The following is a 23,519-nucleotide window of genomic DNA, read 5'->3' on the forward strand; positions in this document are numbered from 1 at the left end:
TTATTTAACAAAATTTGAACAACGTTAAGTGATTTCATAAAGTTTTAATAGTAATAGAGTGGATGTTGAAATATATTCATCTATATGTTGCAAAGGGTAGTCTCACACACATGCATAAATGTAGTCTCACACACATACAAAAATATGTAGTCTTACACACATACATAAATATATAGTCTCACACGCATGTATAAATGAAGTCTTACAAACACACACTAACACAAACACTCCACGTTCAACAACTAGCTATCCCGCTGTAACGACTTCCCCCTTGACACCTTTTCGTTCCCATGTCAATATGTCTTTGGGTAGGTTCTTTTCCACAACATTGATCTTAGGAAAGTCTGTGAATAACGGTATCTCATCGTAGTTATTGTAAGCTTCAACATCGTCCACGCCATCAACTCCAATAATGTGCTATTTTCTGGAGGCAACCACGTGCTTTGTCTTCTTCTTCGGGGGGAGGTTACTTTGTGGGTCAGACTTATAGAAAACATGTGCGACACATGAAGCGAGCACCCAAGGGCCATCTTGGTAGCCTAGATTCTTGAGGTCCAGGACTCTCAATCCGATCTCGTTCAGTTGGTGTTATTTGATCCAGCGGCATTGAAACAGTGCCACCATTATATCCCTTCTATAGTCAAGTTCCCATATCTCTTCAATGATGCCAAAGTATTGGATCTTTTGCCCCAATTCATCGAGAGCCTCTATTCGAACGCCGCTATTTTGGTTCACATATTTACTATCCTTTGCGTGGGTATAGTACATATACCCATTGATGTCATAAGCATTCCAAGATGTCACTTGTCTCGATGGCCCCTCCGCCAACCTACTGATGGTAATAGAGTCTATGGTTTCTCTATGCGGTATGTTTTGGTCCTTCAACCATGTAGTTAGTCGTTGCTTGTGTTGTTTCATGACCCAATCATCCGAACGGCTATTTCTTTCCACCATAATGATAGCCAAGTGTTCATCAATGTACGGTTGCATCAGTTGTGTACTCTGCAAGACACTGTAATGCGCCCGACTCACCTCTTTGTAATCATGGTCGATGAACACTTTTCTACCACTAGTGCCCTTCCCAGCCAACCTACCCTTGTGATGAGAATCGGGTTTACCAATCCCTTTCTGTACTTTTAGGTACTCTTGACGTCACTCGACGACTTCTTTAGTATTATAACCCTCTATCATAGAACCCTCTGGGTATGCTTGATTATGCACGTATTGACTTAGAACCGACATGAACTGCTCGTAGGACCATATTTCATACAAGTAGCAAGGGCCCAGTGCCTGTATCTGATGAACCATGTGAATCATGAGATGTGGCATTATATATAAAAAAGCAGGAGGTAAACACATCTCTAGTTGGTTTTGTGTCTCCACCATAAATTCATGTAGGTCACTCAGTTCTTGCTTGCCAATTGTCTTCTGTGAGATCTTCGAAAAGAAGTAGCACATGCGGGTGATGGCCATTTTAAAGAACTCTGGCTTTATAGCCTTGATTGCAATAGGTAGAAACACTATCATCATCACATGACAATCGTGAGCCTTGTAGTGTGTTATTGACAAGTCCTTCATTGACACTAGCTTCTTCACATTTGCTGAAAACCCAGTCGGGACTTTGACCCCCCTTAGGAAAGTGCATATAGCTCTCTTCTCATCTGGTGTTAGGTTGAAGCACGCCGTTGGGATGTTTTAGGGTCAGGAATAAGAATAGTGAGGAGAAGGTACTTTCTCTTCTAACACAACCACGTTGGGATGTTGTACATGGTCAAGATCACTGGCCAAGTGCTGTAGTCGCTCATCCTCTTATTGAAGGGATTCATTCCATCGGTGCTCAAGCCAAAACGTACATTCCTTGGGTCATCATCGAATTCTTTGTGCTTCTCATCAAACCTTTGCCACTGACTATAATCAGTCGGATGTGTAATCTTATCATCATCCACCTTGCGCTCATCATCCCACCATGTCATGAGTACGACTTCTTTAGGGTTTAGAAAGATACGTCTCAAGCAGTTGGTCACTGGCAGATACCACATTACCAAGGCAGAAATTCCTCTCTTCTTTGCATCGTTGCCTAATGGAGTGTTCTCTGGGGGCTGAGATTCTTGTACCATCTTTTTTGTACCCTTCTTATTCATCTTTTTCCCCATAGAGGCTTTGTCTCCACCGTAAAGGTCATTGTTTTTGTATGGGCTAGTCCCACACCGGGGACATTTATCCAGTGACTTGAACGTTTTGTCATGAAAAAGTATACATTGGTTGGGGCATGCATGGATTTTTTCAACCCCCATTGTTAATGGACTTATGACCTTCTTCGCTTGGTATGTGTTGGCGGGAGCTGAGTTTGGTTGTGGCAGCACCCATGACATGAGATGCAATAGATCATTGAAACTACAGTCTGACCAGCCGTACTTAGCCTTCAGGATGAGTAGCTCAAGCACAAAACGTAGCAATGTCCAATGTGTCGGACAACCCTTTTCAACACCATACACAGTCTCATTCGATGCTTTTGTCACCCTTTCCAAATTTTCTAGACCTTTTGAGCTATTTAGTAAAATCTCTAGTCCAAAGGCTCGAATCATGTCCTCCAAATCATCTTCATCCCTGACATGTGCTTCACCATCATTATTGACACCACCTTCGTCGTTACCATCCCAACCACCAGCATCACTACCTTGTTCATTGTCAAACTCTGAATTCATTCGTGCATCAAGCTCTGCGGAATATTGGGACAAGGATTCTAGGGTTTCGTCGTCGTATTCCTCCTCATCCTCGTCGTTAACAATAACCGTTTTACCATGGTGAATCCACACTGTGTAGTCCTCAATAAATCCTCGCATAATCAAATGTGATCTGATGATAGTCACATCTATCCATGCCATACGGTTCTTACAATCTTTATAGGGACAAATAATTGTATCATTATTCTCTGTCAATGTCGTTGCATGTTTCTTTGCGGCTTCAATAAATTTATCCACCTCTTCACGGAAACCTGCCTTGAACCTTAACGAACCATACATCCAAGAGTTCCTGTACTCCATCTTTTACAACAACAACAAAACAAACATTAAATGACTACTTATTCAGATATATATAAAAATGATTCAAATTAATAATTACTTGAGAATAATTGTATATACTTCAGATATATGTGAATATAAATAAAATATAATTACATGAAGCATACAAACACACCATGGTAGAAGAAAAATTATTAATGGCCCATTTATCCATAAATAATTAAAATACATATTTGTTGATTACAATAAACAATTTCAAAGACAACAATTAGCAACAATTATATTTTACCCAATATCTTTCATGCAAACCCTAGTCCAATTTCATCAAACACAAATTTACAAAATCAAAATTAATAAAAAAAATCAAACCCTAGATCTAGATCTACGTGCACATAAAACATCCATAAAACTAACTAATTGTTTACTAAAATCAAGAAACATGGACCAAATAAGGGTATGATCTTGTTCCCCTCCCTAATTTACCCTAGTACATTTAAAACTTTGGTCTAATTTGCTTCATAAGTAGCTCAAGCACCATAGAAGAGAGAGAAAAAGCAAAACTCTAATTACTCACTAACCAACCATTAAAACTTTTAAAAAAAGTGTGGAATAGCATTTTCTTACCTTCTACAACCTCTCCATCAAAGGATTTAAGACCAAAACCTTCCCCCCTTAGTAGAGCATTTTTTGGGAGGTGCCCAAGGCCTCCCCACCTTTCTTTCACGGGTTGGAGCGAGTGATCCGAGGAGAAAGAAGGTGCTGCAGTTTGCTTTATATGTAGGTCATTTGTAGGAGCGGCTGGTGATGGAGCCACCCCTACAAATCGGAGGTATTTATACGCAGGCATTTGTAGGGGTGGCTCAATCACCAGCCGCCCCTACAAATAGCAATACCAGGGGCGGTTGATGAGTGAGCCGCCCCTACAAATCCGACCCATTTGTAGGGGCGGCTCGTATGACCAGCCGCCCCTGCTGTTCCATTTGTAGGGGCGGCTGGTCTCTGGGCTTCCGAGCACGTCACTGTAGGGGCGGCTCCATCACCAGTCGCCCTACAAAAAAATCTGCTCCATTGCTACGAACCGTTTTTTACGTAGTGAGCTTAAGTTCCGATGTGAATGTGATCCTCCTCTTTTTCAGTGGCGAAAACAAACCTCTTTTCTTAACAACTGCTGGATCCATCACAAGAGTAGAGATTTTTAATGCTCCATTTCTTGGATTCTGGAAACATCATCATCTGTCCTGTTCGCTTGGCTGATAAGCCATGGCTAAAAGTACTGTTGACTGATTTATTATGAGAGAAAAATACTGTTCATTGACTAAAAAAAGTACAATATATAAGCCAAACGAAAATAATAATGTATAAACAGTAATAAAGCAGGTAGCGACTCCTACCTCAGCTCGCTGGACCATCTGTACCGTGTCGTCTGCCGGTAACTTGATCACTACTAGTATTAGTAATTCAGAGCAGGAACAACAGTATCTACCTCCTAGTACAAGTAATTAAACTAATCAAATCTGCTCTAGATCTCGTCGTCTCACATAGAAGCTGCCTAGATTTGCGTCGTCTGGGTTTCAAACTAGCTAGCACGCTGATTCAAAAATTGAAATGGACGGACAGATCCACATCGCCTGTGCTACTACGTGCTGTACTGCATATATGAGCGGAGGACGACAACAGTGGATCATTTATAATCAACTTATTAATGGCCGCACGTAGCACTAGGTGAAAAATAATTTGTCGCAACGTAGTTTTTTTTAGAGGCGGCTGCCATTGAAGCAACCCCTATAGTAACATGCTTGGACTCCAGCACAGCAGCCATCCCTATAAATAGTACAATAGAGACGACTAGTAATACGAGCCGCCCCTACAAATACGTCGATTTGTAGGGGCGGCTGGTACGTAGAGGCGGCTATTACCCGCCACCTGCTGTGTCCATTTCTAGGCGCCCCCGAAAAATCAGATCCGCGCGCTCCCAGCCTTGGTATGGCCCACGTGTTAGACAGAGGGGATGAAAAGAATGGCGCGGAACCAGGCTCACGTCGGCCACGCACCCCGCGCAAGTAAAAATATTCCCCGTCCTTATCCTTTCACTTGGGCAGACTCAGTGTTCGGCTGGCCTAATAAGCTAGCTTATTTACTGACTTATAAGCCACGATACAGTATTTTTCTCTCTCAAAAAATCAGCACACGCGTCTTTCCTATCTCCCTATTCTTCGCCCTCTCCTCTCTCTCAAAAAGACGGCGGCGGCTGGCCGGAGCACAACGCAACCCAGGCGAGGACGCCGCCGATCCGTGTCTGAGGTAAGCCCCTTGCTCCCTCTCTCTGTTCCGTCTCACAGCTTCTCCCTTTGCTTCCCACACAGGGTCATGGAAGGTATTCCGGATGTGGCAGATCCAGCAGCCATGAGCGGGCAAGGTTCCAACGAAGGGTGGCCCAACGCAGGCCAGGTCAATAGCGGCTTCACTTCCCCTGGATCCAGCGAGGTGAGCCCCTGCTCCTCTAGTTCTCCCCACGCATTTCTATGGTGGGATCCAGCAAGGTGAGCTCCTGCTCCTCCCCACGCAGGTCCATGGCGTGGCAGCCATGCACAAGGTACTTGCCCATGGAGGAAGATGCCAGATCCGGTAGATCCATGACATGGAGGCACACAACCCCAGAGAGATCCATCTCCAATGTTCCTTATTCAACAGTTAAGTATCTGGCCATATACGTGAGGGAAAAGTTAAATAATGTACCACCTAAAAGCGTGCTTATTGTCTTAATATTCCTTGTTCACGCACTGTAGCCCGAGACGCAGGAGCCGAAAAACAAGCTCGGCCTGCTCCGTGAACAGTGCTCCATGAACCGTGAGAAAAAAAGTAGGAGAGAGAAAAACGATTCTATAAACAGTGCCGGTGTCAGTGGAAGCCGGAGCCACGGGAGCCAAAACAAACGGGCCCATAATGCCTTTCTCAACTAACTTTTTGATCTAATTTGTTATGCTATATCCCACTGATGCAGACAACTCTATTATCTAATTACTCACAAGCTGACACAAGAAAGAGATGACACATTTTGACATGCCTCAGGAAAAGAAAATGCATGGTAAGATTATTATCTTATTTTTTTCTCTAGTTCTTCTGCATAATGTTGCCGTAGCCTATATCAAACTGATTTAGGTAATTTATTTACCCTTAAATAGAGTGCTAGTACACTGAATTTTATTTGAATAATCTTTCCTGCAACTACAAGTGTACATCGATGATAATGCAAGCAAACACACTGGTATCCTCTTGCGTTGCGCAAGAGCATTTTGCATTCAGCAAGTACTCTTCCATAGTTAGTTTTAATATGTGATTTCTGTACAGTTTTGTTTATTTTGGAAGAAGAAAATGACATGGTAAGATCAGGCTACCATGGTACAAGATTGAATATTCTTATTCTTTTTGCTGTCCAAACAATATTTTAAATCTAAACATTTTGGATCTAAAGATAGGTTCTAGTGCACTATCTTGTTGAAGTTTTCTGAGCTACAAGAAGTTCCATATGCTTCATTGTACATGGTGATTATTTTTGTCCAACATAGAAGAGCATGTTTCTTATTCTGAAAAGGAGCATATCCATTAGTGTTTTAGATTGTCCAAACCATTGCCGATATTTCTTTCATAGCTTTGTTTATCTGTGATACACATGACAACTGGCTAGGGAATTAATCTATTCTGTGCTTGTTACAATTAATCTGTCTTTCATGCATTTATAGAAGCAGGAATCATGGTTTTTAATTGTTCTTACATTTTTTGGCTTCACATTAATTCACTCTAGCTTTATGCTTTAAGTTTGATTTCTACTTGGTAATATTGCTACACAGATTCATGTGGCCGGTTTTCATCCAGACTTGGTAGTACATTCTGCTCCATCTTTGATGAAGGTACTATTTTGTTTCTCTAAACTATAGTACTCATGATCGCTAAGGCATTCATTGGCACAAGTAGAATTTCAATATAATTTTTAGCCCAAGTCCTAAGCCTTTTTCATTCTCTTTGTGACTACTAACTTCTTCTCTTACTTCAAGGATGACCACAATGCAGCCCACTAAGAAAATGACTTCGCCTTGCCTCTATATTGATTGCTTCCACAAACGCCTTACCCTAGACTATAGTGCTCTCTATGGTCTATAGTACTTTGCCAAAATACTATAGTGCTCTCATGGTCACTCTTTTAATTCAGAGACGTTACACAAGCAATCAACTATGCAGGCCTGTGGCATGATGAAATTTAAAATTTTATAGCTTTCCATAACTTGTGAGATCTAGCCGGTTTACTTTTGTCCTACAGGAACATTTAACAAGCTGCCATATGTATGCACCTCATGTGGGATTGGATTGTGATTAGCAAGTATGTAACTAATATATTTGGGATCTAAACTTTTTTTTTGTCTTAACTATGTTTCAGGTGCTGTGAAAAACAGTGGACATCGCCTTCAATTGTGGAGACAAATCGGCCCTCATGGATACATGAGCGAGCAGTTGCATAATGTGAGTCCTAATTTTGCTTGATGACCAATCCATATTTTTTCGGAGTTCTACTACTTAAAAATTGATGTTTTCCTCCCAGTAAAGATGCTTTCCAAGCAGCAATATCAAATTAAATATTCACAGACTTGAACTATATATGTTCTGGTTAGATTATATATATATATATATATATATATATATATATATATATATATATATATATATATATATATATATATATATATATGTGTGTGTGTGTGTGTGTGTGTGTGTGTTTTTTTTTTCTGATCGAATTTGAATTATAAATTTGAATTTTTTTATGGAAAAATATACTGTACGGACGGTTTTAGACTGAACCGTTCCTACAAACAGGTATTATAGGGACGGCTGGTACTACAGCCGCCCCTACAAATCGATTTGTAGGGGCACCTGGTAACACCAGCCGCCTCTACAAATCGATTTGTAAGGGTGGTTTGGGAACCGCCCCCTACAAATGTATAATTTGTAGAGACAGTATGGTAGGAGCGGCTAGCCAAGCCGCCTCTACAAAACCTCACCAGCCGCTCCTAGAAATCATTCCTGTAGTAGTGTACGCTTCGGCTGCAAAGGTGGTACTCCGAGCCACTCAAATGCAAATTAAGTGCCCTGACCCTGAGTCGTAGTGAGTACTCGATGAGTACATGGATGGCTACAGCTCCTTTGCTAGTTGCTTGCTAATAGTAGAACACAACACGTGCACTTGGTACACGCCGCGTGGCAGTGGAAATCATTCTCACGGTGTATTTCAGAGTGGAGGAATAGGATGGTGGCGTTTAATTTTCCAACCAAAATCACCCACGACGTACATAATCTAAAAAACCCTCTTTGAGATTATAATGGATTTTTCGTTTATTTGGTGGGTCAAAATAAATTGAAGGAGTTATCCTACCAAAAGATAAATTAGCTCCATAGAATTGCAATGGAAGTACAAATGTTACAGAGGCTACTACAAACTAATTTTGGGATACAACCCACCTCATCTTTAGCGGTAGAGCTAGCGCCCCGCGTCCTGACGTTCCGCCCCTGCTCTGTGTCGCGCCCCCCGCTCGCTCGAATTCGCACGCTCCATTTCCCCGGCGCACACGGGACCGCCCGTGCCGGCTCCGTTTCACGTGTGCATGTGGGAATCCGCGCGCCCTACCTGTGGATGCACGCCATGTGACTCCGGCCATCCCATCCATGAGTATGCGCTTCAAACATGAAACACTTGCAACATAAAACACTTGATGCAGCATACGTTTGAAATAGCTGAAACATTTGGAACATACACTTGTCACATATGTGTGAAAACATATGAACATCAGAATAAAACACTTGCATCATGAGTCTGAAACAAATAAAACATTTTCAACAGACGCTTGCAACATATGTATATAGCTGTTGCAACATATGCAACATCCGAATATACTTTTGCAACATCCATATGAAACATTTGCAACATACCTCTGACACATCTGAAACACTTGAAATATATGTTTGCAACATGCGCTTTCAGTGTAACATCTCCTTGATGAGGTCACGCGTCGCGGCGGCCACGTCCTTCCAGTAGGGGAATTGTGGTAGCGCCAGCAAGCTCGGGTCAGTGGTGGCGCGGTTTCCTACCGTGGTGTCTTCGGTTGACCACGGGAAACAATGTCCTGGCCGACGGAGACCTTCTCCTGTTGGCGCCGGGGTGGTGGTGGCACGGTGCACACCGTGGCCGCGACAGGCGAGACGGAGTGGGGCGCGGCGGTGGATGGGAGCGCGGAGGGGGATGGAGCGCGGTGCGGCGGCGTACACGGCATGACACAGGATGGGGGCGCAGCGGGGGCTAGCAGCGGCAGCGAGGCGGAGTGGGATATGCGGATGACGTGGTGAATAGCCATGGCACATTTTTAGAGGCAACCTGCCTATGTAAATAGCCATGGCAATTTTAAAGGTCGATGTCTAAATGAGCCGCCTCTGAAAATAAGGGTCTGGCTATCTGGACCATGTTTACAAACCCTAATAATAACGAAAGCATCTCCAGGGCTGTCATGTGTCACCCCACCTAGAGCTGGCTCTATATTTTTAAGGGCCCTTGGGCAAGCAAGAAGATAAGGTCTGTTGAACTAATTTTTAATATAAAAATGAAAGTATATAGTAGGAATGATAAAAATTACTTTGTGGTATATGTTTAGCTCATAAAACATAACAATAGTGTAAAAAAGCCTAAAAAAGCAGTAACCGTTATGATTACCTTAAAGAAAAATATAATGCTTCAGTGTCTAAAAGACTGTCTTCGGGCATTTCTTGATGTAAAATCTTCAAGAACATTGAGATTAATGTGGTCCAAAACATCCTTCTCAATGCTGCACATAGCCAAGTCATTCAATTTTTCTTGTAACATAGTTGACCTCAAACAAATTTTCAACAATTTCAATTTGGAGAAACTTCTTTCGACTGATACTACTGTCATTGGAATTGTTAAGAGAATCCGATATGCAATGGAGATATTCGGATAGCAATCTGCAGCTTTAACAAACTAAGAATCTCAAGTGCTGACTCTGAGGTTATTGGTGTGGTGTCCATCGATGCTCACTCTAGGGTTGTGCGTCGGTCACGAGTTCTCTGATGTAATGCGGCAGTCCTCTTCTTAATGAAGGAGTATGCGCATACAGTGTCTTGCACGTTATTGAGACCATCATTCATCACCACCAAATTAGATCAAAGCACATTTGAACTTGGTCTCACATTTATAGCTTGCAAATGTATATTTTAGGTTGGCCATATGTATATATAGAATCACTGGATTGGTCGAACTGATGTTTCCATGCACTTCAGATTTTTATTATGTTTTGAAGGTTATATAAATCACACTCTGGTTCAGCTTCACCCACCCTGTATAAATTGTGATCCTGTACGTATGCAGATATATGCAGAGCTGGTAGTAAAGTGAATTCGGCTCCACACCTGCACGTCCATCCAGGCTGCTAGCTAGTACTCTGGCTGGCTGCAGCGGGCCATGCAAATAAGGAATGATCCGCGCGGCTCGAGGCGCGCAGCTACCAGGGGATCGGTGAGAATTTAAGGACGACCGGCCAGCCGCTAGCTGCTGCACCTGTCTCTGCCATTTCTTTCAGTGCAGCTGCAGCTGCAGCGCGAAGAAGAGCAGCGCTGCCGCTGCCGGCCTCGTCTGCGCGCGCTCGATTCAGGACATTTTCAAATCCAGTCCAATGTCGAATCGCTGCGAGAATGGATGAGTGAATGTGGCTGCAGATGCAGCTACGACAGGATTTACTGCTGCCATTATTTTCGTGATCATCATCAAGCACGCCTTCCTTCTGGTCCTTGCACAATGCTGCAACGCATGCAACGACCTGCGCGCCACTCGGCAGGCTGCCAGACGGCATCATACACTTCTCGTCTCCAAATTTTAAAGAACGCGCGGAAGATCCAGTAGAAACGCCAAGTAGAAAAACAACCCAATAAATTGAACCTTCGACGTACACAAGGGCTACAATAGATCCCAATTAGTTTTAAAAAAGTTTTTCCACGTCTTATTTTTTACCTACGGCGTCAAGGGAGAGCGCAGAAAGCGTACAACAGATGGCGGTCATGTTTGTATTACTTGAAACCCTTATCCTATATTTGTGTTAATTAGTGGAGTGCAAGTGGCCGGTAAGTGCATGTGCATCCCCAGGATTACTGGGTTGATTAGCATAACCTCAGTTGGCTAACTGGTTAACATTTGGTTTAACCACAAGCCATGCCTACACTTCCTCCCACTCTCCCTAGCTCTCCTCGCTCCTACCCTCCCATCTGCGGTTGGTCATCCCCTCCCACTTCGCCCCTCTTCTCCAAACTTCCTACTCCACCATGGATTCGAGCAGCTCGCCCAAGCCCCAAGGCACAGCACTCACTCCCCTCCCCTCGCCTGTCCTACCTCGGATTTGCATGCGCCACTGTCGTTGCTGAAGCGCTCCTGGCTGGGATTGCCAAGGCTACCATTGGTTTCTTCGCTCGTCCCTCATGGGCTCCTCTTGAGATGCATGAGTCGATGAGCTCCAGCGACACTGGTCCACACCACCGAGAGAGGTCCGACGACATGGCAATTTTGTTGGTTTTTTACTGCAATGCCTCTGGGCCTCAAGTTCAGTCTGTCGAGTGACACAACACGTTTTGCTAAGCTATGTGTGCCTACTGGGCTGTGCGTAAACGTGCCATGCTGTGGTGCCCATGCATTTGGACATCCATGTAAGGACCAATGTTGCCTCTGTAAGTCGTTTTAAAGAGGTAGGTCACTTAAGCTGTCCGCCTGTGTAGATAGTAAAAAAGTCCTAACTATCTGCAAATTTGTCGGCCACGATGAAGAAGAAATTTCTATCGAAACGGTAGACACTACTATTTACAAATTTGTAGCCGACAATTTTTTATTTAAAATCATTTAGAGCCCAAATGTAATATTCATTTTAATTTTTCATAATTTTAAATTCAAAATTTAGAATTTAGAATAGACTTTGAATGTTGACATGATGTATACCAAAGTTGTTGTTCTCAATGTGGTCTATGACTTTGTAGTTGAAAGATATTTGATTTGAAATCGATTAGGGTCCAAAATATTTGTTTTAAGTTCTTATATTTTTGAAATTTAAAATTTTGAGTTTTCAAATGACCTGAGATGTTGACGTGGTCTATAACAAAGTTGTTGTTCTTGGCGTGATCTACAACTAGGTAGTTGATGAGTTTCTTTACATTTTTAGAGTCCCAAATATTGTTGTAAATTCTTTGATTTTGAATAGACCTGAGCATTTTGCGGGTCGGGCCAGGATCGAGCCGGGCCGAAAAAAAGCCCGGTTATTTCCGGCCAAAAAAGTCCTGTCCTGTTGACACCAGAATTTGGTTCGTCAGAATCGGCTAGATGTTATGATCTCGTCACCTCGAAGAGAAGCTCTGACGACAAAGGTGACATTGATGGGAAGCAGAAGAGACACGTCGGACTCCACAGAAGGGAAAGATTGGAGTCTAAGTTATCTCAAATTAGGATGTTTTCGTTTTCTTTTCCAAATCTTGTAATTGGTCTTGTTGGACCAGGACTCGTAGTTTAGGTTTGGGTATAAATATTGAACCCCGGCTATTGTAATAGACATCTCTCATCGATCAACCAAAACAAGTACCTTTACTTTTTGGCTCAGGCCACCCCTTAGGAGAAGGAGTAGAGTAGATTTCGACGAGTTCTTTGGGCTACCAGGGCTGCATCGGATGACCTGACCTCCGGCTTGTTTGTGAGTATCTGTCACGACTTATATTGTTACTTGTAAGGCTGCAATAGACGACATATCTCTTGCAAGTCGTAGTATAAGTTAGTTATCGATCTGTATTGTTAGTTGTAAGGCTGCAACAGACGACTGATCTCTTACAAATCGTGGTATAGATTAGTTACCGATTTGTATCAACTTTTACAAGGCTGCAACAGATGACTGATCTCTTGTAAACATTGGTATTAATCAAAGTTATCGATATTGTGTTAAATAGTTTACTGTTTAACATAATATCACCAATTGTTCGATCTAGACTGAGATTCGTTGGTCTTATCTATTTTGATCTATTGTCTGCTGGTTACTATCGCAGTTGAATTCAATGCTTAACGTGAGATCCTGTTTTAATGACCAATCTATCTCGGTCTTGATCGTACATGGCGGGTGTTTGAAGTCGTGTTCCATTAGGAGATAGGTTTATTGATCGCCAGTATCTGGTATGACTCTGCTATCAATGCTGCATCAGGCGACTCGACCTGTTGATAGCTTGTCAGATTGGACATTGGCGGTTAATAGATCTATCTGTTAAGAAGAGCATGGCGTCAGCCACCCACTATGTCTCCATCGGCTATTTAGCCGATGGCATGTGCTTCCACACGTATGACATGCCTTCATGATTCTTTTGTGATATAAGTAGATCTATCGACCGCTGGCCTCCGATCTAGGGTCCTACTGTCAATGCTACATCAGACAACTCGACCTGTTGACGGTACAATAGATTGAGTCTAGTTGTTTATAGATTTATTTGTATCCAACGGATGAGTGATCGTATGTCGTGCGACACGGTCACTGGAATCGGCCGTTTTAGCCTATAGCCTGTTTTGTTGAGGATGTACTGACTGTTTATATGTTTTTCTTGTTTTTGTCCTGGTTAAAAGCTAGTATGTCTCTCACATGTATCCTTACACGCCTATCCTTATATCTTTCATATGTTTTCATGATCATCGGCTAAGTTAGATCCATGCAACTGAGTAAATAATAATTGTCGATATGCTTGTTTTACTTATATTACATCATGAACATGCTGGATATCGACTCTCTGGTCGATAGCCTTATCGTGCTGGTCACTTGGTCGTATATTTAGAACTGTCTGAACAAACATCGGCATGTTGTACCTTAAATTACTGATCAATTTTCTCTCCTTATCAATTGTAGGGTCAAATTGACTGGCACGCCCTCGATCACGACCATCTAGTCCAGTGTTCACCTTGAGCCCGGAGAGAGCTCAGGATCTGCTCCACGCAGTTTCTCTTGGCTTGCTTGTGTCGGCAGCTCCCTACCGCTCTTTGCTGTCGACACGTTGTTGATGGTAGTTAATGTTTATCATAAACCATCAATATAACTTATATAAATGCATAACAAGGATCGCCAACATAGGTTTAGGGGTTTAAACTGACAAATTCCATGAGTTTTGGTGAATCTGTGTTTTCAGCAGGGTTTATCCAGAAAACTGGCAAGGAGGACCTATTCGTCAAAGCAAATCACGTTTATCCACAACCAATGTTTTCCTAAACGGTAAACAGTCGGTCACCCTTCGTTTAGTGTTTACACGGTTTAGACGGCGTTTAAACGGAATTAAACGGTCTAAATGGTTTTGTATAAATTCATCCAAAAATATGTTTTTATGGATATAAAATCCAAATATTATGACGAGTAAAAAAGTTCACATCTGCATTCTCATAGTATTAGCCTTTTAGTTATCACAGATTCAGTCACATGCTGCCAGAAAGACTTAAAAATAACATGACCACATCAAATCATGCTTGATGGCATAGATCATGTAACCTGTCCACGAATCCCAGCAATATGGTGTTTAAACCTATGAATCCCTGCTGACACTTCTTGACCGCACAGCTTGCACTTGATCAAATTTAAATTGTTTGGATCCACCAGAACTCCATAATCCCACCCAATGTCATCAGAGTTCCTCTTCAGGGGCGTTGGTTTGAGAAGGATTTGATGCGGCAGATGATATCCTTCAAATGATAAAATAAAAGAGAGCATTAGGCCACCAGCAGATCAAATTGTAATCAGCAGTACTGCAGGTATGCTGTACTGCATAGGCAGCTATTTTACAATCTTGTGTATATACTACATAGACAAATTCTGCTAAAAAAATACTACATAGACAAAGTACTTCGGGCATAGTAAATTAGTAATAATAAATTAATAATAAAAACAAAGTTGTGCTTGTTACTCGTACAACATTACAACATGCATACACTGGTTTTACTTTTACTTTTACAGGAGATAAACCGCAAGTCGATAAGGTGGAATAGAATGGGGGAGATGAAGCAGGACTTAGGTACTACCTGCAGATTGGAGGCTGGCGTGGTCGCAGACCTGCAGAGCGTCCAAGCTTGGTTGTGAATCTGAGAGCGTCCAAGCTTGCTTGTGAATCTGAGTGCGTGGCGATGGGTCTCACACCGGCGAGCTGCATGGCGGGTCGGCGGCTAGCGGACGAGTAGCGCGGGCGTCAGACGGCGAGCGGCGCTAGGGTCAGAGCAGCGCGGAGGCCAGCCGGCAAGCGGCGGCCGAAGCGCCTGAATGCTCGTGAATGGGGCTGGGGGCAGACAGAATGGAACCCTAAAGCCAATGAATTGGGCCTTTGAGTATATATACTCACTGCGAATTGGGCCAGTTTTGCGCGCGTCACCAAAAATTCATTCCCGCCCGTGAGGTTGTATCTCCTAAACGACCCGTTTAACCCGCGTATCATCGTTTAGAGCCATTCTGTGTCGCCCATTTTCTCCGACTTTCACCGTTTATGACCGTGTAAACGGTCCATCTGTTTAGGACGCCGATTATTGGTAAAACAAGACAGAGAGGCACCATTCCCATTTACTGGACCGTTTAAACGGCCGTGTAGACCGATTAGGCGAACATTGTCCGCAACAAAACCGACGTGGGAAGACTCTAGAAGACTCCAGAAGGCGAACCACCGAAGCGAAGGGTAGGTGGCTGCCATGTGGGGCCGGCCGGCCCCACCTGTAGCCTGCCCGCCCCCCTGGGCCTCCCTGTGGATACGATACTCGATAATACTCCGGGTAAAAACTATTTTGATACCCGTGCGCTTCCAATTTTTGTCTCTGTGTGCCTGCACAGGTGTCAACAAGTTTTCTGGCGCCATTGCCGAGGAAATGGTTGCTGTGATTTTTGTCCAACCAGATTTGTCCTTGTATCTTTTATTTAGCATTGATAATATCATGCCTATCAATCAATTTGTTGATCCCACAGGCGCATAATTAGAGACACCGGAATCTTCAAAACCTATCCTTACACCTGGCCATGAGTTGCATCCGTCTTTAATAAATTTGGTCTAGGAACAATCGTTCTCAGGAGAAGGTGATGAAAACCCATATACCCACCTACTAGAGTTTGAGCAAATTTGTGCATGCTTGCATATCACGGGCATGTCACATGAAACCTTAAAGTGGAAGCTATTTTCGTTCTCTTTGACGAGAAGAGCTAAACACTTGTATACGTGAACCGTAGGGAGTCTACAAGGAGATTGTGAAGCTCTATGCTCTAGCTTTTGCTTATCTTTCTTTCCCATCTCTGGAGTGGTTAGCCTTCGAATAGAGGTTCTATCTTTCAAACAGAGAGAAAAAGAATCTCTTGGTGCGGCATGGGCACATTTTAACGACCTAGTCAATTCTGGCCCTGACCTTGCCATTCAAGATCATATGCTTTTATAACACTTTTATATGGGTCTTATTGGGGAGACCGCACAGCTTCTTGATACATCTTCTGGAGGTGCCTTTTTACATTGCTCTGCTAGTGAATGGAGAAATATCCTTAGAAAAATCCTAGAAAACACCCCCCTACACCAGTGCACATGACGATAGCCTAGAAGATGTAGTTGAGAAAACTCCTGAGGAAGAACCTATGATAGTTGAGCCTGTGCCTTTAACTACACCACTTGAAGCCTCAACTGTCCTCCAAGTTCCTAAACCACCAAAGGAGGAATAAATTCCACTTCTAGAAAATCCGTCTGAATTCGAGGATGAGCTCTTCTCCGATCACCTCAAATTATTATGCAATAAGGAAATCTTCGGCACCATCAGCACTGTTGGTGTTTCGAGTTACCACCGATGAGTAAATTTCTAATATTGCGTGTTTGGCTCGGATGGTGTGCTTAGAGGACATGGGGTTTATACTGGTTTGGGCATAAAGTCCCTACGTCCAGTTCATTGCTGCTGCTCGTGTTACTAGCACTACAAGTTTATAGTAGGGGGTACAAACGGGCAAGAGAGGGAAAGGATCCTAAGTATCTGGTGGAAAGAGTGAACGGGCGCTGAGAGTTCGATCGCTGCTCAGCCATGTGTTCGCGTCGTGTTCTTCTGTGTTTATCTCGTGTTCTAATCGGTTCGGGGTGATTCGATCGGTCCTCGATGGGTCGATCCCCTCCATGGGACGCCCTGCTTTACCTTTTATAGGCCAATCGAAAGCACATGTTATAGTGGAGGAAAAGAGAAGAATGAGAGGGAGAAGAAGTCCTACATGATCGCTAGGTCCTTCTTTTCCTTCATGCGGGTCCCACTGACCCTGTAGATGTCAACAGGGACAGCTCCACGTCATGGCCCTGTCCATAACTGGCGCCATGCATAGGAGTCATCTGCCGGTCATGGCGTTCCATTCTGTCCCAGCGGACATCGTGATGAACTGACACGCCTATCAGCGTTCATAAGATTGTTAGGCCGAACAACACTAGCACGCCCAACGCTGTTCTTGATGTGAACCCTCAGGTATGGTTCGTCATGGCCACGAGTTACATCGGGGCATGCATGTCTCTTCCTTGGTGTCAGAGTTTTTACCTAGGCCCATACACTTGGACCTAAAGTGGTTGGTGGTGGTATGGGACCTCGTCGGGCGAGGCAGAGCCCGTGGCCTCGGGGTCGGGCGAGGCGGAGCCCTCCCCTAGAGGTCGAGCAAAGTGGAGCGTGCAGCCTCAGGGACGGGCGAGGCGGAGCCCATGGCCTTGGGGTCAGGCAAGGCGGAGCCCATGGCCTCAGGGTCGGGCGAGGCGGAGCCCTCCCCCAGAGGTCGGGCAAAGTGGAGCACGTGGCCTTAGGGATGGGTGAGGCGGAGCCTGCATCCTCGGGGTCGGGCGAGGAGGAGCCTGCCCCCAGAGGTTGGGCGAGGCGGAGCCCATGTACGTAGCGGTTGGTTGGAGCCATAGTCACACTCTTAACTGCTTGGATGAATCGATGTTTATGGTCATTAGCTTCTCTTTGGGTACTCTAGTATTGGTCCCCGGTAGTATCCCCCGAGCCTGCAGAGGAGTAGAATACTCCTTCGAAGGCTTTTCTGAATGGGAGGACTATGAGGGTCATGACCTTCTTTTGTCGCCCATGGCGTGGCCTAGGCATGGTGATTCCCTTTCATCAAGATCGGACCCCTTGGGGGTACAACCATATGATTTGGTGGGTCAGAAAAAGGTCTTTCCTAATTCCAACCCCTACGGGGGTCTGTTGTTCTACGACCACGCGTTTGGTCTCCTTGCAAGTCCAACTTTCCTCGAGCCCCCGCCCATAGCAGGAGTTTGGCCGAGGGTCGGCTCGTCTTTGTGATTATTTTTCCCTCAAGCATTTTTTTATAAAATGGAGGGGCTGAGCTATGCCACGATTTTCCTTTATGGACGAATCATGGCGCTCGATGAGCTGTTAACGGGCTAGTCCGAATGGGGCCTTGGCATCCTATTTGAGGGGGGGGGGTCTGGCTTGGGTCAACTGGTGACCGACTTTAGATTCTCAGCGGTCAATCCATATAGTTCTTGGGTCCGTTCGACCGGCCCCGAGGGCTCTCTCCCTTTCTTCGAGGAAAAACCATGGATCGTATCTGGCCAAGAGTCAAACATGGGCCAAGATGCCGGCGACGCTCGTGTGCCTGGGTTCTGGCCACTAGCAGGCCCATACCTTTTCACCCCCACTCTAAAGGTGCCCAGAGTGGTTGTTGAACCCGTCGTTGGGCCAACCTTCGAACTCCTAGGCCTAAACGGGCCACAGGAGCCTTTTTAGCCTCGTATCCCTTTTACCTATGACGGGTCGTGGCCTGTTCGGGGAGGCAAAATGTCCAGCATGTTTTTTGAGGGGACGGCCATAGGTTGTGTGCGCACGCCCCGCGATGAGTCATGGTGATAGGTCGTGGTAGACACGGAGATCTAGGCGGACGGTTGGTTTCCTCGCACCTGTCTCCCCTATAAAACCAAAGGGCTAGCATTCCATGTTTCATACACACACCTGCATCCCTACCTCCATAGCCACGCCGCCGCCACCAACACTTAGGTTTTTTGCCTCCGCATCTCCGCCGCCGTTGAGCCCGCATCCATCCACCCTCACCTCTAATGGATCCATGGTGCCATTCCCACATCACCTTCCAGCGCATGGAGGGCCTCGTCTATCGCGGTCTTCTTCACGCGTGGACCTCAGCCAAGGAGTGGTTGTTGCCTAGCGACGAGGATTTGCTATTGCTGCCCGACGGCTACGTGGTGTCATTCACCCACTTCCATGAGCGTGGGCTCGCGACGCTCGCCCACAAATTTCTTCGGTGGCTGCTGCACTACTACAAGATTGAGCTGGAGCATCTCAATCCTAACAAGATCCATCACATGGTGGCGTTCATCATGTTGTGCGAGGGATTCCTAGGGTTCAGCCCCCACTTCGACTTGTGGAGGCATTTCTTCGCCGTCAACCTCCAGAAGAAGAGGGAGAAATGTGGCAGGCAGGAGCTGCACATGCCGATGGGGTGCGATAGCATCCAAGTTTGAAACAATCGCGTCTACGAGTACCCATCCATGTGGCTCTCGACATCCAACAAGGGGTGGCACTCGCAGTGGTTCTGCCTTAAGAATGACACCGCCGCCCCTCTATCAGAGTTCCTAGGGAGTCTGATCGAAGAGGCCCTAGAGCAGTGGAGGAAGTGGGGCATCCCAGAGAAGGACAAGAAGAAGATCCAAGACCACATTGTTGCCATCCACATCCTAAAGGAGAACGGCCTAAAAGGGTAAGGCATCATCGGGGCTTACCACACGAGGAGGGTGGCGCCGTTGATGACGCGCGTGCTCCCACTATACGTGATGGCGCCCGAGGTCACGCAACACATCAAGGAGGCGATAGAGCCTTTGCGGGATGATGCAGGTGCCGCCCTTGACTTTGTCTACCTAGTGTCGGGGCATCCTCTGATGCGGCCTGAGCCAGGCTATGTCATCTTTGTAAGTTTCCCTTTCTCTTGCCTTCTCTTCAATTGATTTCCTAACCCCGTGATACTAACTTTGAGTGGGGTGGGACTAGCCAAGGGACCTGATCCTCATAGATCACCCGGCGCCGTTGCCGAGGGATTCGGCCGTGAGGACAGCGAATTGCGCTGAGGGTGAGCGGTTGAGGAAGGCAAAGGAGGACAATAAGAGGAAGAAGCAGCGAAAGCTGCAGGTGTGGGAACAAGGGGAGGACACCAACGACGATGATGATGGTGACAATGATGAGGTGATGTAGGAAGAAAAATCAAGCCGACGATATCGAGTGGGACAACCTAGGGAACGAGGATGTGCTGATAGGCGTCAGTTCGTCCTTGCAGGCGTCAGGACCCTTCCCGTTCCATGGAGGGGAGGGCACGTCAAGGGAGTTAGCGGGGGTGGGATGTACCGTCGGCCTACCCTAGGAGCCAACAGAGGTGGGTGGCTCTGTCGTCGCGCCCGAAGAGCCAAGGGGAGCGGGGCTTTCCGCCAGTGTGCCCCAGGAGCTACCAGGGGCGAGCCCCTCTGCCTAGGAGCAGGGTGCGGGCTCAAAACAGCCTCGTTCCGATGAGGCGGAGCAAAGGTCGGGGGGTTCGTTCCCCAAACGCATCTGCCACCTGATGGCGCTGAGGTGAGTTATCAATTCCTCTATTTTTCCTGGTTTAGTTAGATTTCATCGTGACTTATGTTTTTTGTCCCTTGCAGCGTCGATAGGTAGCGGAATCCTTTGGCGTTAGAGCCAAAGAAGAGCATCACCCTCCAATCGAGGCGACAATCGTTGGCTGGTGTCGTGCCCATTTTGGGTGGGAGCAGCGCTAGTGTGAATGCGTTGCTGACCGGTCAGGCGCTGCCCACGGTGGCGCCTGTGCCCTTGGCGGGATGGGCGAACGCGAGCATTCAAGGGGCGCCTTTGGAGGTCGTAGAGCAGTCGATGATGGACACGATACCGCTGCAGATGGTAGGACAGATGGGGCTGTCGACCGTGCTCATGGCGTCGGCCATGGTGGGCGCGGTGCAGATGGTTGTGACCCCACCGACGTAGGTGGAGGTGGTGGCAGTCGTGACAGATGCGGTGGAGGAGCTCTCGGTGCCCCTCTCTGGGTTGCCTTGCTCCCAGTGCGGAGCGGAGGCGGATGGAATGGAATAGAGTGTCTGGTGATCGATCTCGGATCCTCCCCCTCCTAGGTCTGACCTTATCCCTTGTATAACGAGATAGGTCGGGTATATGGTGGTTTGAGGAAATAGTCTACGGTCTATGTGCGTCGAAGTCTAGGAGGGTCTTGTAGCGGTGCGCCGAGGACCGTGGTTGTGTCTTGGAGCCGAAGAAGCCTTGGGCATCGTCCGGCTGCTCTGTTCTGACACTCTGCATGTCAGGCTGTGTCGCTTGGACCGACCTCCCCTAGGTGGACCTTCTGGAGTCTTCTTTGTGGCGAAGGAGGTCGGCTCCAGACGCTAATGCACGGGTCCAGAAGCCCCCGAGCCTCTAGAGGCCAAGGGAAAGCTTTATCTACTTGTGTCATGCCTCGGACGTGACCCTATCAGGGGAGCAGTTGGTAGGGCCGCGCCTAGAGAGCGGCGTCGGGGAGCCCCCAAGCATCGGTAGCCCGGGGCTTGTCTTCTTGTGCCCGAGCCTTGGCTGGCGTCGTTAGCCGGGCAGGAGCCAAGGTCCGGGCCAGGATGCATCGTAGATCGGGTGCCCGGGGCTCGGGCGAGCCCCCGAGCCCCAGGTGGAGGTCGTGGCCAAGTCTGGCTTGACCCGGTCTCTTTGCCAGAGCGTGCGTGCGAGCGTGCCTGATGGGCATAGCCCCCGAGCCCTCGGGCGATCCTGAAGGGGTTGGTCGGGGGGTCATCTTCTGTCGAGAACCATTGGACCCGAGGTTTAATATACCCATATGTTAGGATCTCGTCAGCTGGCTATCAAAATTTTTCCTTTGACGTTTTAGGTGCTTTCCTTGGCGGGTTTTTGGCCCCCAAGTAAATTTTAGGTTTTAGTAGTGATAGAAAATGCATGAGCGTGAAAACTGGTGACTTATGAAGCATGGCCATAGAGCCTACTTTAGGGTGTTTTGTTCTTTTTTTTTTCTATTCCGTACGCCTTATTTTTGTTTCCTGAAAATCATTTTGTAGTGGTGGGACTTTATTTTTAAGTCGTATGGCTCTATCAATGTTATTTACAGAGTTGGGCAGCTTAAGACATATCCACCTCTGTAAAACGATTTAGAGAGGCGACTTTGGATGTCAACTTTGTGAAAGGCCCATTTATCTATACCATTAGCCTAAATCGATATTGATCACCCTATAAATCATTTTTTGTAGTATAGTACTCCATGTTATTTTACACGATGCATGAGGTGGGTAATTGCTTAGAAAACATAACAGATGTAATGGCTACTATTATCAATGGTGATTAGAGTCTACAAAAATGGTGTCTAAGTCTTTGTGATTTTGTGGTAATTGCTAGGATCTATCTTTTTTGTAGCATATATAATGAGGAGTAACGTGTTTTGAGCCTCCAGTTACTAGGAGTAAGACTAAGATATATAGCATGTATGGTCAAATTTGTTGATATGCTTGGAATATTGGAATCCCACACATGCATGCATATTCTAGCTGATTCTCGTCGTCGACAAAAGTTTGCAGCCCAAGGAGTCCGGCCAAGCCAGCCTCATCCACGTTCAAGGGGCTTCGAGGTGCTTGGTTACCGGACACAACTGGCCACACGCTCCAGGTGCGGTCGCGCCCCGTGCTATTGTGGCGCGAAAAATGCACGCCACAATCTGTGACGCGAATTGGACCCGTTTGAAGTGCAAATTTCTGTGACCGCCTACGTCTAATCTTGAACCAAACATCTATGTGAATTTTTGTGATGCGCTACAAATATGGCGTGGACTTTCCGTTGTCAGAACCAAACAACCCCTTCATTCGTTTGAGCGCAAGACATGGTTGTGTGTCTCGTATTCGCATCCATGGATGATTGTCCAGCAGGTAGCCAGCCAGGCTTGGTTTCAGCCAGGTTTATTCAACCAGTCAACAGTGTTTTTCTCTCATAACCAGTCAGCCCAAACCAACCCAGAATAAGAGATTCCATGCAGGTTGGGGCAGTTGACCAGGAGAGAGAGAGAGGCATACGACGGGCGGATCGTGCATGCTCTCTGGGATCTGGATCATTCATTCATTTACGTGTCACAGGGTTGTACGTAGCAACTAGGAAACGAGTGAGCGGCATGCAAGACAAAATGATATCATGCATGCAACAGAGACATGCATGTGATACGTACGTAGGAGATGGGGGAGAGTGCATGGATCCAAAAGAAGTAAGTAGGAGTACTCACTAGTACAGTAGTTTGAGGCCTCGTTTGGATGCATATGTATCTACCTCAATCCATATGAGTTGGAGTGGAATGAAATGGAATTTAGTCTAATTACACTCTAATCCACTTCAATACATGTGGA

The sequence above is a fragment of the Miscanthus floridulus genome, chromosome 11, assembly GCF_019320115.1.
Source record: "Miscanthus floridulus cultivar M001 chromosome 11, ASM1932011v1, whole genome shotgun sequence".
In the NCBI taxonomy this organism is placed as follows: Eukaryota; Viridiplantae; Streptophyta; class Magnoliopsida; order Poales; family Poaceae; genus Miscanthus; species Miscanthus floridulus.